A 16,430-nucleotide genomic window follows, 5' to 3' on the forward strand; every position below is an offset into this window, starting at 1 on the left:
TGCCAAGATAGTCACCTTGAGATACAAGCGAAAAAAAACAGGTCAATGTCAACAACATAAAAAGAAGAATACGGCACCTGGTATTCCAACGCCATATCCCATCCAGGTACTAACTAGGCCCAACCCTTCTTAGCCTCAGAGAAGAGAAGAGATAGGGCTCTTTCAGGGTGATGCTGCTGTAAGCGATGTCTTTGGGCACTTTCAACCCTCTTGACAAATGCCAAGATGGTCACCTTGGGAAACAAGCAAAAAAAAAAAAACGAATCAACGCCAACAACATAAAAAGAAGCCTACAATAACTGGTATTCCCTGGTGCTCTCCCATCCAGGTACTAACCAGGCCCGACTCTTCTTAGCCTCCAAGATCAGACGAGATTGGGTGCTTTCAGAGTGATGTGGCCATAGGCAATCTCTTCAGGCACTCTCAACCCTCTTGACAAACACCAAGATGGTCACTTTGGGAAACAAGCGGAAAAAAAACAGTTCAACGCCAACAACATAAAACGAAGTCTACGACAGTTGGTATTCCCAGGCGGTCTCCCATCCAGGTACTAACAAGGCCCGACTCTTCTTAGCCTCCAACATCAAACGAGATCGGGTGCTTTCAGGGTGATGTGCCCGTAGGCAATCTCTTCAGGCACTTTCAACCCTCTTGACAAACGCCAAGATGGTCACCTTGGGAAACAAGTGAAAAAATAACAGGTCAAGGCCAACAACATAAAAGGAAGCCTACAGCACCTAGTATTCCCAGGTGGTCTCCAATCAAGGTACTAGCAAGGCCCAACCCTGTTGAGAGGGTTGAGAGTGTTGAGAGTGCACAAAGAAATTGCCTACGGGCACAACACCCTGAAAGCGCCCAATCTCGTTTGGTCTCAGAGGCTAAGCAGGGCTGGGCCTGGTTTGTACCTGGATGGGAGACCGCTTGGGTTTTCAAGATGCCGCAGGCTTCTTTTTATGTTGTTGGCGTTGACTTGTTTTTTTTGTTTGTTTCCCAAGGTGACCATCTTGGCGTTTGTCAAGAGGGTTGAGCGTGCATTTGATCTCAGAGGCTAAGCAGGCTTGGGTCATGGTTAGTACCTGGTTGGGAGACCGCTTGGGATTTCTCTATGCCATAGGCTTTAGTATTAAGTTGTTGGCATTGACTTTTTTTTATTATTATTATTATTCTTTTATTAAGTAGAACAACATAAATATGACAGTCAACCATACAGCATGACCCAGGGTCACAATTACATGGTAACAAAAAATAGGCAGCCAAATAACTCTGGGTTCTCAGAGGGGAGTCCTACAGTTTCATGCAGAAAAGAGAGAAACCCCACCTCCGACATGTAGTACAGTATAACTAGTGCAGCTCCGTTCGGACAAATGTAATCATGGAGAACATCTGGGACCACAGCGAGCCAGCTTATCATGACCTACGTGAACCAGAGTAAAATATGAGCCGGTCATGTCCAGAACCCTGGGGTTCTTCTGGGTCCTGAAGGCTAGTAAGGAGACAAGGCATAGTCAAAAGGGAGGACGGGGGAAGAAGAGAGTGCAAAGCCGGAGAGAGAGGAGGTGGGGGGATGGCGGCGGGGAAAAAAAGAAAAATAAAGACAAAAAGGGAGGGGGGAATGCCACCCAGGGCAGACATGGCCTACGTAGGTAAACGTTAGATGTTCAGTCGTTTTCTGGGACAGAGGCACTGCTCACCTCCCGAATGTAGTCTCGAGTACCATTAAAATACCTCCAGGGCCTCCATGTAACACTAAATGCCTCTTCAGTGTTGTGAAGGGTGGCGGTCAATTCTTCCATCCGGAGAATATGATTGACTTTGGAATACCACAGCACCTTGGATGGGGGCTGAGGCTGCCTCCACAGTGCGGGAATGCAGGCCCGGGCGGCATTCAGGAGTTGCATCGTGAGGGTTTTTTTGTATTTTCGAACAGGCTGTTCGGTCAAGTGTAGAAGGCACGCTGCTGGGAACCCAAAAGTTCCTCAAGGCCGGGCATGCCCAGAAAAGGTGTCCCATGGTCCCCGTATCTGAATTTCACCTCCAACAAACATCCGGGATTGATCTATCCATTTTATTCAGAAGGTATGGGACTCTATACCAGCGTGAGACTATCTTGTATCCTGATTCTTGATATTGGTTTGCGATGGAAGCTTTATGTACTAAGGTCAGGATCTTCCCTATCTGTTGTGGGGTAAATGTGATGCCTAAGTCCCTCTCCCATTTGTGGATAAATGGTGGGGGTCGACTCCTCCTCCTGACTACTCAATAGGTTGTACAGGAGGGAGAGGGTGTGTCGCACAGGTTCCCTTTTGTGACAGATGGATTCATAGGGTGTCAGGTCTCTAGGAGTGTAGGGGGCCCTTTGTATGGCCAGAAGAAAGTGACGAAGTTGATAAGCAAGTCAAGCGGAGGGTCAGAAAGCTCGGCGACAGTTTGCGTGGTCGGGAGCCCTCCCGAGGGCCACACCTCTCCCAGACGCTGTTTCCCCACCACTGTCAACTGTCGCAGTTTCTTGTTGGTAAATCCCGGTGGGAAGTCTGGATTACCTATAACCGGAGTCATTGGTGATGGCAGGGGAGCAATGTGTGTGCAGCGGAACAACCTCCGCACAACAGCCAACGTAGCTCCCACTACGGGGTGACCTCTGAGATCTTTTGGTAGGGAGGACAGGAGCCACGGGGAGGTCAATAGGGGAATGGATCCATCCTCAATCTCCATCTCCACCCACTGCTTGTGTGGGCTATTACAATGCCAATCAACGACTCTCGCTAGCAGAGTCACTCTGTAGTATTGTCTGAGATCTGGGAGACCCAGACCCCCCTTGTCCTTTGGTCTGGCAAGCAATTGCAAATGGGCTCTGGGCGGTTTGCGCGCCCAAATAAAGTCCCGGAGCAGCACCTGCAGTTGTCTGAAAAAAATTGGGGGTAACCGGATCGGTAATGTCTGGAACATGTATAAGATCCGCGGGAGGGCCGTCATTTTGAATGCATTACAGCGCCCGAACCAGGTCAGTGTTAAAGCATGCCAGTTTCCCAAATCAGATTTCAGTCTATCCAGGAGAGGGACAAAATTAAGCGGGTACAATTGCGCTAAAGCAGTTGGTAGAGGATCCCAACGAGATGGAGCTTTAATCTCATCTTGATATGACCGCAAAGCTGTACACGTGCTATTCTCCTCGGACTTCTTACCATTGGCTCTGATATCCATGCAATATGATCGTTTGTTTGTAACTATTTGTATCACACATTCTGTGAAGTTGCCTTTGCATTGTATGTCGCATACTACTAAATAAAAAAAAAAAGAACCCTATGGCACCTGGTATTCCCAGGCGGTCTCCCATTCAGGTACTAACCAGGCCTGACACTGTTTAGCATCCGAGATCAGACGAGATTGGGCGCTTTCAGGGTGATGGGGCCGTAGGTGATCTCTTCGGGCACTCTCAATCCTCTTGACAAACGCCAAGATGGTCACCTTGGGAAACAATTGAAAAAAAAAACAGGTCAAGGCCAGCAACATAAAAAGAAGCCTACAGCACCTAGTATTCCCAGGTGGTCTCCAATCCAGGTACTAGCAAGGCCCAACCCTGTTTAGCTTCTGAGATCAGAGGAGATCGGGTGCTTTCAGGGTTATGTGCCCATAGGCAATCTCTTTGGGCATTCTCAACCCTCTTGACAAATGCCAAGATAGTCACCTTGAGATACAAGCGAAAAAAAACAGGTCAATGTCAACAACATAAAAAGAAGAATACGGCACCTGGTATTCCAACGCCATCTCCCATCCAGGTACTAACTAGCCCCAACCCTTCTTAGCCTCAGAGAAGAGAAGAGATAGGGCTCTTTCAGGGTGATGCTGCTGTAAGCGATCTCTTTGGGCACTCTCAACCCTCTTGACAAATGCCAAGATGGTCACCTTGGGAAACAAGCAAAAAAAAAAAAAAACGAATCAACGCTAACAACATAAAAAGAAGTCTACGACACCTGGTATTCCCAGGCGGTCTCCCATCCAGGTACTAACCAGGCCCGACTCTTCTTAGCCTCCAACATCAAACGAGACTGGGTGCTTTCAGGGTGATGTGCCCGTAGGCAATCTCTTCAGGCACTTTCAACCCTCTTGACAAACGCCAAGATGGTCACCTTGGGAAACAAGTGAAAAAAAAACCAGGTCAAGGCCAACAACATAAAAGTAAGCCTACAGAACCTAGTATTCCCAGGTGGTCTCCAATCCAGGTACTAGCAAGGCCCAACCCTGTTTAGCTTCTGAGATCAGAGGAGATTGGGCGCTTTCAGGGTTATGTGCCCATAGGCAATCTCTTTGGGCATTCTCAACCCTCTTGACAAATGCCAAGATAGTCACCTTGAGATACAAGCGAAAAAAAACAGGTCAATGTCAACAACATAAAAAGAAGAATACGGCACCTGGTATTCCAACGCCATCTCCCATCCAGGTAGTAACTAGGCCCAACCCGTCTTAGCCTCAGAGAAGAGAAGAGATAGGGCTCTTTCAGGGTGATGCTGCTGTAAGCGATCTCTTTGGGCACTCTCAACCCTCTTGACCAATGCCAAGATGGTCACCTTGGGAAACAAGCAAAAAAAAAAAACGAATCAACACCAACAACATAAAAAGAAGCCTACGGGGCGTGACTGGAAGTCGACCCGGATGGCAGCCTAATCCTCTCGCTCTCCCTCCAGCCTCCGCTCTACTGCACCTACGGGGATAATCCAGCCCCATCCGATGGGGAAATCCAGGTCCACAAGGTCCTCCAGCTCCAGAGGACCTCCCGCTACCCCGTTGGGCACCGCCACGGACCTCCGGTCCTTCTTTTTAACGACGGAGGTCCCGACCGAAAGACCTCCCAAAATGGCGCCGGCGGCCACAACCGCGCCGTCGCGGGCCCCTTCTCCGGCCCGCAGGGCCCATCCGAGCCACCAGCACGGACCGGGGGTTCGAGGGACACCGCGGCAGACATCCCCGGCCCCGGAGGCCTCCGGTGCGGTGAGTCGATCCCCGGTCCCGCCCGCCTCTGAGGCCGTCCAGCTAGGCCTGCGGCCTACCACGCCATCCACGCCGCCACCAGGGCACACGACCAGGCCCCTCCTGGGACCCTCTCTATCCCCATGCTGCTCGGCACCACAGTCCCCCCCCCGCCCGCCTGCAGCTCTGGACGCCAGCGGGGGGGTCCCGTGCGAGACCGGACGGATCAGGGAGGGGGGTGGACTAGGCCTGGGGCCCCCTGGAAGTAGGTCCCCCCTTCCTCCGGACACTCAGTGCTCTCTGGCTCTGCCTAGGATGCTCCGGACGCCCCCAGACACCTGTGCTGTATCCGAGGGGTCCCCCCTCTCTTTTGCTGCTGAGGACTTCCCTGCCCTCCCCCCCGAGGAGCCACTATCCTGGGCGTACCGGGGGCCCGGGGGAATGGACGGACCCCTGCTGAACCCTGTCTCGGGGTCGCCCCCTTCTAAGACTCAGAGAATGGGCCCCTCGGGGCCCCCCTCCCCCCACGCGGCCGCAGGGGACAACCAGGGGTGTCAGCATACCCTGGGGGACCCGTAGCCCTTCCTCCCCAGGATGACAGGGGATGACACCGGCCACCTCTCTTGGTCCATACCTCTGAGTGGACGGGGGTGTGGGATTCTCCCCCTGAGCATGCTCCCTCCTCCTGCACTTCTGGACCCGTGGACCCTAGACCACTGTCGCCACGTCATCGCATGGATCGGGACGATCCGGGAGACTTAACCACGCCACCACTGCACCCTCAATGGCAGTTATACTTACAAGCGATCCCTACCAAAGAGGATTTTAAACAATTGATTGAAGATGTCAAATCCACGTGTCGGGCGGAAATACAAATGCTCCACTCTGGCCTTAAGCACCTTGCGGACCGGGTGGAGATGGCTGAGGAGGAGATACAAGAGTCCAAGATAGCGGTCCACAAGACCCAAACGCAAGGGGCTGAACACCATCTGTTCCTGAGAGATATGCAGCGTCATGTGGAGGACTTGGATAACAGGGGGCGCCGGCATAACATCAGAGTGCGAGGGGTCCCGGAGTCTGAGGGCCCGGAGGACGCTCAGATTATCTTGCAGGAATTATTTAACACTCTCCTTGGAGAACCCCCCACTAAATTTATTGAGATGGACAGAGCTCATAGGGCCCTACGCCCCAAAAATGCTAACTCTGGCCCCAGGGACATTATCTGTAGAGTCAACTCGTTCCACCTTAAAGAGCATATCCTGAGACAAGCCCGTTTAGTCCGTGAGGTGACTTTCCGGAACCACCCAGTGCAACTTTTTCTGGACCTCTCCTGGATTACGCTGCAATAACGTAGACTTCTCCAACCCTTGCTCCGTACCCTGCAAGACGCCCAGATCCCTTACCGATGGGGTTTCCCATTTAGCCTCACTGCCAAACATCAGGGCAAATCGGCCTCTCTGCGGTATCCTGAAGATCTGCAGACTTTCAGTGAAGATCTGGGCATCCGCCCCCCCGGATCCCCGATTGGGACCTTATCGCTACTCAACCCACACCTCCGACGCTGTGGCAGAAGGTTCCTTCACGCCAATGACCCAGAAACCGGGAAACGCAAAACAAGTCTAAGCGACAGGGCCCTGGCTGAAGATCCCGGCCCTTCCTTTTTTCCAAATGACTCTTTTCTTCTTTCATCGATGCCTGGTTGGCCCTCTGCGACCTATTGACGGTGGAGATGAAGTTCCGCAGCGTCCTTGACCGCTCAGCGGCTTAGTGCTCGGACGTTGTATTGCCCTGGTTCCAGTTGCACTCATTACCCCTTCCCCTTTGGTGCCTTATCAACAAATTTCTGCACTTAGGCTGATGGTTGGGAGACTCGGGAGAGTGGGTTCCTCCTTGCTCTCACGACCCTCCCCCTACCCTTTTTTTTGGGTTGTTTTTTTTTGTGATTTTGCTCCTGTTCAAGTTCTTACACAATTTACACTCCTCTATTCATCCTTAGGGCCTGAATGAGGAGACCTGGACTCCTATGCGGCCGCCGGGCCCACGCCTCGTGCGCTGGGTCGGGTGGCCCCCTGGGAATCCGTGCAGACCCGGATGACCTTTTTACCCGGGGTCGAATATTGCCCTATGTTTGGTCCAATTATGGGCCCATGTTTTCTTTGCGATACCTTTCTTGTTGTTCTAACGTTTTTCTCCCTTCTCTCTCTTTCTATCTCCCCCTCTCTTCTCTCCTCTGTCATCATTCCGCTGTCTGCAGGGACTGGAAACGTAGTAGCGGGGCCCTACGACCGGAACACGTCTGCTCCTGGCTCCTGGCGGTCCCTCTTGGACGTTGCTACCGGGTAAGATTTATTAGACACAGACCGCACTCCTACCCCCCCCCCCCAGACTTGACTGATGGCTAAGATTCTATACATGAATGTCCATGGCCTAAATTCAAACCGGAAACGGCATCTAGCACTAAGGGAGTTTAAACAGTCGGGGGCAGATATTGTCCTGGTTCAGGAGACGCATTTTGACAGGGGGGGATCTTTTGCCTTCGCCTCCAGGAGCTTCCCGCTTGCGTATCAATCCTCGGGGTCCCATAAGAGAGCAGGGGTGGCATAGGAGTCCTGATCCGACAAGGAGCACCATTTACTTATACTGATCATTACAGCGATCCCCGGGGGGGCTTCCTGATACTTAAGGGTACGTGGCAGTCACGACCGATTACCCTGTGTACGCTATACGCTCCTAATGTCCATCAGCATAGCTTCCTCTCCAGGGTTTTTGCACGTTTATTTAAAGAGGACCACGGCTATCTGGTGGTGGGGGGAGACTTTAATTTGGCTCACTCGGCCACGGCTGATCGTCAGATGGCGCCCACCCGCGTGCCCTCGCCCAGAGCCCTCCGGGACTCGAGGCTTTTTCGGCAGCTTACTCGCCGTTATGCACTGTTTGACGCCTGGCGAGCTCTCCGTCCTGGGGATCGGCAGTACACATACTACTCAGCCCCCCACCATATGCACTCTCGTATTGATTATTTCTTTACCAATAATGCTACGTTGAGAGCGACGCGTGGCGCGTCTATCCTGCCGATCTCCTGGTCGGACCATGCCCCGATCTTACTCACCCTGGACTTAGGCCCCCCGGTAACTCGGCCATATAACTGGAAGCTGAACACTTTCCTTCTGCAGCACCTTCCCTCCCAATCGGAATTAGCCTCGACCCTGCGCCACTATTTTGTTGAGAATTTGACCCCAGACGTCCCCCTCCCCACTGTGTGGGAAGCCCACAAGGCGGTAATGCGTGGTAGATGCATTGCGCTTTCCTCGGCCTTGAAGCGGGATGTCGCGGCCACCAAGCTAAACACCGAGAAGGAACTTAGACAGTTAGAACAGAAACTGCAGGCCTCACCGACAGTGCCACTCCTTAGGAAAATTGTCAATTTGCGCATGGCGCTTGCGGACCTGGCGCTTCGCCGGGTTGAGAAAGCTCTGCTGAGGATCAAACAGACGTACTATGGTAGGGGCAATAAGGCCTTTCCTATGGGTCTTAAAGGCAAACATGCATATATGCTTAAATGGGAGGAAGCTCTGGGTGAAGTGTTCACGGAGGAGCAATGGCGGGTGATTTGGTCACAGGCATCCAAGAGCTCCATGTGTACGCTCTACCAGGAGAATGCATACAAAATTTTATTCTTCTGGTACATGACCCCAGATGTCCTACACGCTATTTACCCTTCTACAACAGACCGGTGCTGGCGCTGTGTGGAGCATAAGGGCACCCTCCTGCACATATACTGGCAATGCCCGTGTATAGTCCCCTTCTGGACAGAAGTCCGTACTATCCTGGCCAGTGTCCTGGACCAACCCCTGGACTTGAACCCCAAGCACTTTTTATTGGGAGTCCCTTTCCCCAAACTGTCCAGATCCCTACAGAAACTATCCCGACATATCCTGACCGCAGCGCGGTGTCTTGTTGCACTTCATTGGAAAAGGACGCACCCCCCTACCCCGGACGCATTATACGCTCGAATTAGAGACGTGGAGCTTATGGAGAGGATGACCGCCAGGATACAGGACCGGCTGGAAGCGCATGACGTGGTTTGGAATCCCTGGACTCTTAAGGGCGATCGACCCTGACAGGCAAGCGGAATATTTCGGATGACTACCCACCTCTATTCCCTCCTTTTCCTCCCTACCTTTCTTTCTACCCTTTTTGGTATCCCCCTCTTTTCGCCCCCTCTTCCCCCCTTCTTCTTTTTCTTTTTCCCTTTTTTCTCCTCTCTTATTTCTATCTTTCTTCCAAACCCCCCCCAAGGGAGGGTGTTTGACTGGGTTAATTTGTAGTACAAGTATCTTACACTTTTAGTCGATACCTGTATCCTCGGAATGCCACTCTTCACTGGCTGTAGAGTTTTGAGGACTAGTTTATTATTGGTTGGACTTTATCCCTGACTTACATATGTTGCAGAACATACTGCCTGTGGATAGCTCTGCCTGGCCTGGTTTGTACCTACTCCAAGTGGCTATATTCTGTAGGCCGATAAGCTCTTATTGTATGTTCCCTTTTTTCTCCTTTGGCTCCGCCACTGCTGTATTGAAGTGAATGATATGTAATGTTTCATCTTATAATAATAAAAAAGTTATTTGAAAAAAAAAAAAAAGAAGCCTACAATAACTGGTATTCCCAGGTGGTCTCCCATCCAGGTACTAACCAGGCCCGACCTTTCTTAGCCTCCAAGATCAGATGAGATTGGGTGCTTTCAGAGTGATGTGGCCATAGGCAATCTCTTCAGGCACTCTCAACCCTCTTGACTACCACAAAGATGGTCACTTTGGGAAACAAGCGAAAAAAAAACAGGTCAACGCCAACAACATAAAAAGAAGTCTATGACACCTGGGATTCCCAGGCGGTCTCCCATCCAGGTACTAACAAGGCCCGACTCTTCTTAGCCTCCAACATCAAACGAGATCGGGTGCTTTCAGGGTGATGTGCCCGTAGGCAATCTCTTCAGGCACTTTCAACCCTCTTGACAAACGCCAAGATTGTCACCTTGGGAAACAAGCAAAAAAAATAAAAATGAGTCAGAAGCTAGAGACAATACGGCCCGAGTCCTCAATTTAATCCATGCGGCGTATGTACAGGGAAGGCCCTTGCTTATGTTGTCAATGGACGCGGAAAAGGCCTTTGACAGGGTGGCCTGGCACTTTATGCAGGCCACCCTGGAACATATAGGTCTTGGCCCCAACATGATGAGCTGGGTAATGTCGCTTTACTCCACGCCGTCGGCAGCGGTACGGGTGAACGAGTGGTGCTCGGACTCTTTCCCCATTACTAATGGGACGAGGCAGGGGTGCCCTCTGTCTCTTCTAATTTTTATTCTGACACTGGAACCACTTATGTGTCACGTTCGGAATGACCCGAATATTACTGGCATATCCAAACCCTCGGCACACCACAAAATTGCCGCGTACGCTGACAATCTAATTTTTTCCGTCTCCAATCCACACATTTTGCTTCCCAATATACTTGCGTCTCTACAGCGATACGGCAGCCTATCAAACTATAAAATCAATTGCGCCAAGTCAGCTGTATTGAATATATCGGTCCCGGATGGTGAGGCCAAGAGGCTCCGCTCCGCTCCGCTTTTCCATTCTACTGGGCTGAAAAATCTATACGTTACCTGGGCGTTGACATCGCAGCGGATTTAGCGCAATTGTACCCGCTTAATTTTGTCCCTCTCCTGGATAGACTGAAATCTGATTTGGGAAACTGGCATGCTTTAACACTGACCTGGTTCGGGCGCTGTAATGCATTCAAAATGACGGCCCTCCCGCGGATCTTATACATGTTCCAGACATTACAGATCCGGTTACCCCCAATTTTTTTCAGACAACTGCAGGTGCTGCTCCGGGACTTTATTTGGGCGTGCAAACCGCCCAGAGCCCGTTTGCAATTGCTTGCCAGACCAAAGGACAAGGGGGGTCTGGGTCTCCCAGATCTCAGACAATACTACAGAGTGACTCTGCTAGCGAGAGTCGTTGATTGGCATTGTAATGGCCCACACAAGCAGTGGGTGGAGATGGAGATTGAGGATGGATCCATTCCCCTATTGACCTCCCCGTGGCTCCTGTCCTCCCTACCAAAAGACCTCAGAGGTCACCCCGTAGTGGGAGCTATGTTGGCTGTTGTGCGGAGGTTGTTCCGCTGCACACACATTGCTCCCCTGCCATCACCAATGACTCCGGTTATAGGTAATCCAGACTTCCCACCGGGATTTACCAACAAGAAACTGCGACAGTTGACAGTGGTGGGGAAACAGCGTCTGGGAGAGGTGTGGCCCTCGGGAGGGCTCCCGACCACGCAAACTGTCGCCGAGATTTCTGACCCTCCGCTTGACTTGTTTAGTGCTTATTAACTTCGTCACTTTCTTCTGGCCATACAAAGGGCCCCCTACACTCCTAGAGACCTGACACCCTATGAATCCATCTGTCACAAAAGGGAACCTGTGCGACACACCCTCTCCCTCCTGTACAACCTATTGAGTAGTCAGGAGGAGGAGTCGACCCCCACCATTTATCCACAAATGGGAGAGGGACTTAGGCATCACATTTACCCCACAACAGATAGGGAAGATCCTGACCTTAGTACATAAAGCTTCCATCGCAAACCAATATCAAGAATCAGGATACCAGATAGTCTCACGCTGGTATAGAGTCCCATACCTTCTGAATAAAATGGATAGATCGATCCCGGATGTTTGTTGGAGGTGAAATTCAGATACGGGGACCATGGGACACCTTTTCTGGGCATGCCCGGCCTTGAGGAACTTTTGGGTTCCCAGCAGCGTGCCTTATACACTTGACCGAAACAGCCTGTTCGAAAATACAAAAAAACCCTCACGATGCAACTCCTGAATGCCGCCCGGGCCTGCATTCCCGCACTGTGGAGGCAGCCTCAGCCCCCATCCAAGGTGCTGTGGTATTCCAAAGTCAATCATATTCTCCGGATGGAAGAATTGACCGCCACCCTTCACAACACTGAAGAGGCATTTAGTGTTACATGGAGGCCCTGGAGGTATTTTACTGGTACTCGAGACTACATTCGGGAGGTGAGCAGTGCCTCTGTCCCAGAAAACGACTGAACATCTAACGTTTACCTACGTAGGCCATGTCTGCCCTGAGTGGAATTCCCCCCCCCCCCCCCCTCCCTTTTTGTCTTTATTTTTCTTTTTTTCCCCGCCGCCATCCCCCCACCTCCTCTCTCTCAGTCTTTGCACTCTCTTCTTCCCTGTCCTCCCTTTTGACTATGCTTTGTCTCCTTACTAGCCTTCGGGACCCAGAAGAACCCCAGGGTTCTGGACATGACCGGCTCATATTTTACTCTGGTTCACGTAGGTCATGATAAGCTGGCTCGCTGTGGTCCCAGTTGTTCTCCATGATTACATTTGTCCGAACAGAGCTGCACTAGCTATACTGTACTACATGTCGGAGGTGGGGTTTCTCTCCTTTCTGCATGAAACTGTAGGACTCCCCTCTGAGAACCCAGAGTTATTTGGCTGCCTATTTTTTGTTACCATGTAATTGTGACCCTGGGTCATGCTGTATGGTTGACTGTTATATTTATGTTGTTCTACTTAATAAAAGAATAATAAAAATAAAAAAAATAAGTCAATGCCAACAACTTAAAACTAAAGCCTATGGCATCGAGAAATCCCAGGCGGTCTCCCATCCAGGTACTAACCAGGTCCCAACCCTGCTTAGCCTCTGAGATCAATGCACGCTCAACCCTCTTGACAAACACCAAGATGGTCACCTTGGGAAACAAACAAACAAAACAAGTAAACGCCAACAACATAAAAAGAAGCCTGCGGCATCTGGAAAACCCAGGCGGTCTCCCATCCAGGTACAAACCAAGCCCAACCCTGCTTAGCCTCTGAGACCAAACGAGATTGGGCGCTTTCAGGGTGTTGTGCCCGTAGGCAATTTCTTTGTGCACTCTCAACCCTCTTGACACATGCCAAGATGGTCACTAGTGTATACAGATAGGCTAGATTATACAGAAGAACGTCCTGGGTATGCAGAGATGGAGGCTAGGGTATGCATACTTGCTAGTGTATACAGGCGGACTAGTGTATACAGAAGACCGGTTAGTTTATACAGAGATGCAAATGTCTACAAAAGACAGGCTAGTGTATACAGATAGGCTAGATTATACAGATAGGCTAGATTATACAGAAGAACGTCCTGGGTATGCAGAGATGGAGGCTAAGGTATACAGAGAGGGAGGCTAGAGTACGCATACTTGCTAGTGTATACAGATGGACTAGTGTATACAGAGGACCGGCTAGTTTATACAGAGAGGCTAGATTATAGAGAAGAACGTCCTGGGTATGCAGAGATGGAGGCTGGGTTACACAGAGAGGCTAGTGTATGCAGGCTTGCTAGTGTATACAGGCGGACTAGTGTATACAGTAGACAAGCTAGTTTATACAGGGAGGCTAATGTCTACAGAAGACCGGCTAGTGTATACACATAAGGCTAGATTATAGAGAAGAACGTCCTGGGTATGCAGAGATGGAGGCTAAGGTATACAGAGAGAGAAATTGGGTTACAAAGAGAGGCTAGTGTATGCAGACATGCTAGTGTATACCGGTGGACTAGTGTATACAGAGATGCTTGGGTATACAGAGAGCTAATGTATAAAGAGATGCTAGTGTATACAAAAGACAACCAAGAGTAGACAGTGAGGCTCGTGTATACAGAAGACCGGCTACAGAGAAGCTAATTTGTACAAAAGACAGGCTAGTGTATACAGATAGGCTAGATTATACAGAGGAAGGTCCTGGGTATGCAGAGATGGAGGCTAGGGAATCCAGAGAGAGACTGTGTTACACAGAGAGGCTAGAGTATGCAGAAGACCGGCTATTTTTTTTTTACAGATAGGCTTACACTGTACACAGAGAGATTAATGTATACAGAAAAGCTAGCGTGTAAAGAAGACAGGACTTTATTTTTTGCTAATGCAACTACTTCTGAAACATGTAAAGTGCTTTTTTCATATTTTGGTGCTGTTAAAAAGTGGTGTGTTGTCAATGGTGATATCAATGTGACAGTTAATGTGGAGAACTACAACTATACAAAATAAAGCAAAAGAGTGCTAAGTTTATTTTGTTAAGTCATTGACTGATAGACGTTAAGTAATTGGCCGTTATTGGTTTGGCAGTACATGGTTTATTTTGATGTAAGATAGTTTTATTCTCTACTTATAGCCGAGTTTTAGACGACTTTATTATTAGCATTATTATCATTATTCGCATTATTCATATATATTATGCAGAGTGTAAGTATTGCAGTGAGACGATATTGCTTTTGAAAGATTTGTATTATTATACATAGCATTGTTAGCAGACCAATAGGACAATTTACATGGCTTAATATTGCAGAGCGTAATTTATCAGGAAAGAGATCCAAAGCGTTAGTTGCAGTAGCTTCATAAAACTGAGAAATCGTTGCATTACTCTAAATTTAAAAGTTGTTCCGGTAGCGCTGAAAAGACGATATTAGATGAGTGATCTACACATTTCGTTTACTATTGCAGAGAGATACCGGCTAAATGTTAATATGTTAATGTGTGCTGCGTGTAAGGTAGAAATTAGATGGTTTAGTGTGAGCTGGTTTACCAGGATTTAGAGATAGTAATCTGTTTATACTAATAATAAATATAGCAAAATAACTCTAAAATTAATATTGAGACAGTATATACAGGTCGGGATTAAGTGGAAATACACGAAATAACAGCAACGACGTGTGTAGGTTTTTATCAATCAGGTTCATTACGTGTCTCGGTAGCACTGAGTGGACTGATATTAGATGAGTGATCGTTGTAGTACAAATTCAGTTTCCTATAGCAGAGAGATACCTGCTAAATATGAGACGAGCAATTAAACTGTTCACGGTAGCATTGCATTACTCTTAATATGTGCAGCGTGCCAAGAAGCAATAAGATGGTTTTGTATTACCCTAAAATTAGCAGTATACGTAATAAAGGTCAGTAGGTAACCTGGATTTAGACATAGCAAACTCTACAATCTAATTTAGCAAAATTAGAACGGATAATATTGAGACAGTATATAAAAGTCGAGTTTAAGTGGAAATACACAAAATATCCAGCTTACATTTACATTGTTCGATAGAGCGTTGCAAAGTAATACCAAAGCAGAATGTCGGAATATCAATTAGATGAGATGATTGCTGCAATCATGAAATATCAGCAACGACTAGGTTTCTATCGGATGAGAAAGTATAATAACTGGCAAAGTATGACAATGGCAAAGAGACAAATTGCATTAGAGATGTGAGATAGACATGAAATGTCATTCCCCATTGGTTATTTACATGTAACCATTAATACAGTTAACGCGGCTACATACAGCAAAGTGTGAGCTAAGCAGCTAAATATTACTTAATATTGCACAGATTAAGTATTGCAGTTTAAAAGAGATCGGAAATGCATTAGAGATGTGAGATGGACATGAAATGTCAATCCCCATTGGTTACTTACATGTAAACGCGGCTACATACAGCAAAGTGTGAGCTAAGCAGCTAAAGGGTATTTAAGAGTAATCGTTCCATTAATTTTGTTACGCACGAAGACGGCTTACACTGACTGTTTTCCGTTTCCACTGGTTATCCGCATAATGTATTAGTAACCATGAACATTAATAGTGATAGACAGCTTACATTAGGATGTATGCATGATGTGAATGTAGTTGCATTATGTGTTGTTAATGTAATCAAACTGTATTGCTAAGCTTTGCTACTGCAACCACTTCTCAATCAAGTAAACCGTCCCACTGCTTTTCTCACATTTTGCTGCTGTTAAAAAATGTGTTGCAAGTGTTATGTGTTACATATGGTTATAAGTGTGACAGTTAATGTGGAGAAGAAGTAATACACAAAATAGAGTCAGAAAGAGAATCCTATTGCATAGAGGTAGGGAGAGATGGTTGCATTACTGCTAATGTGCAGTGTGTAAAAGGTTTTAAAAAGATGGTTTTGTGTGACTTTTGCTTTAACGTAAAATTAGCTGTAGACATTATAACTTGTTACAATGATTTAGAGATAGTAATCTCTATAAAATAATAATAATAAGTATAGCAACACAAAATAGGAAAATTTTGAGGCAGTATGTATAGGTCGAGATATAGTGACTACACAAAAGGGATCTAGGGATAGTTGCCAAGTCAAAGGTACATTATTTAAGAGTAAATTGACGTAGCTTGCAAATTCCAAAGTGTAAATCGTTCCATTAATTTTGTTGCGCTCGAAGACGGCTTACACTGACTGTTTTCCGTTTCCACTGGAAAGAGAATCCTATTGCATACAGGTAGCGAGAGATGGTTGCATTACTCTTAATGTGCAAAGGTTTTAAAAAGATGGTTTTGTGTGAATTTTGCTTTAACGTAAAATTAGCTGTAGACA

The 16,430-nt window shown here is 48.2% G+C and overlaps 6 pseudogenes; all 6 read right to left on the reverse strand.

The window, feature by feature from the left end:
* Window positions 1-287: 287 nt before the first annotated feature.
* On the reverse strand, window positions 288-406 carry LOC143942900 (5S ribosomal RNA; annotated as a pseudogene).
* Window positions 407-3,297: 2,891 nt separating this feature from the next.
* LOC143943739 (5S ribosomal RNA) lies at window positions 3,298-3,416 on the reverse strand (annotated as a pseudogene).
* Window positions 3,417-3,517: 101 nt separating this feature from the next.
* LOC143942643 (5S ribosomal RNA) lies at window positions 3,518-3,636 on the reverse strand (annotated as a pseudogene).
* Window positions 3,637-3,959: 323 nt separating this feature from the next.
* LOC143943305 (5S ribosomal RNA) lies at window positions 3,960-4,078 on the reverse strand (annotated as a pseudogene).
* Window positions 4,079-4,179: 101 nt separating this feature from the next.
* Window positions 4,180-4,298, reverse strand: LOC143948233 (5S ribosomal RNA; annotated as a pseudogene).
* A 5,314-nt stretch (window positions 4,299-9,612) lies between these two features.
* On the reverse strand, window positions 9,613-9,731 carry LOC143954695 (5S ribosomal RNA; annotated as a pseudogene).
* Window positions 9,732-16,430: the final 6,699 nt, after the last annotated feature.

The sequence above is a fragment of the Lithobates pipiens genome, unplaced genomic scaffold, assembly GCF_037356315.1.
Source record: "Lithobates pipiens isolate NorthernLeopardFrog02 unplaced genomic scaffold, aLitPip1_a1.2 Scaffold_10, whole genome shotgun sequence".
Taxonomy (NCBI): domain Eukaryota; kingdom Metazoa; phylum Chordata; class Amphibia; order Anura; family Ranidae; genus Lithobates; species Lithobates pipiens.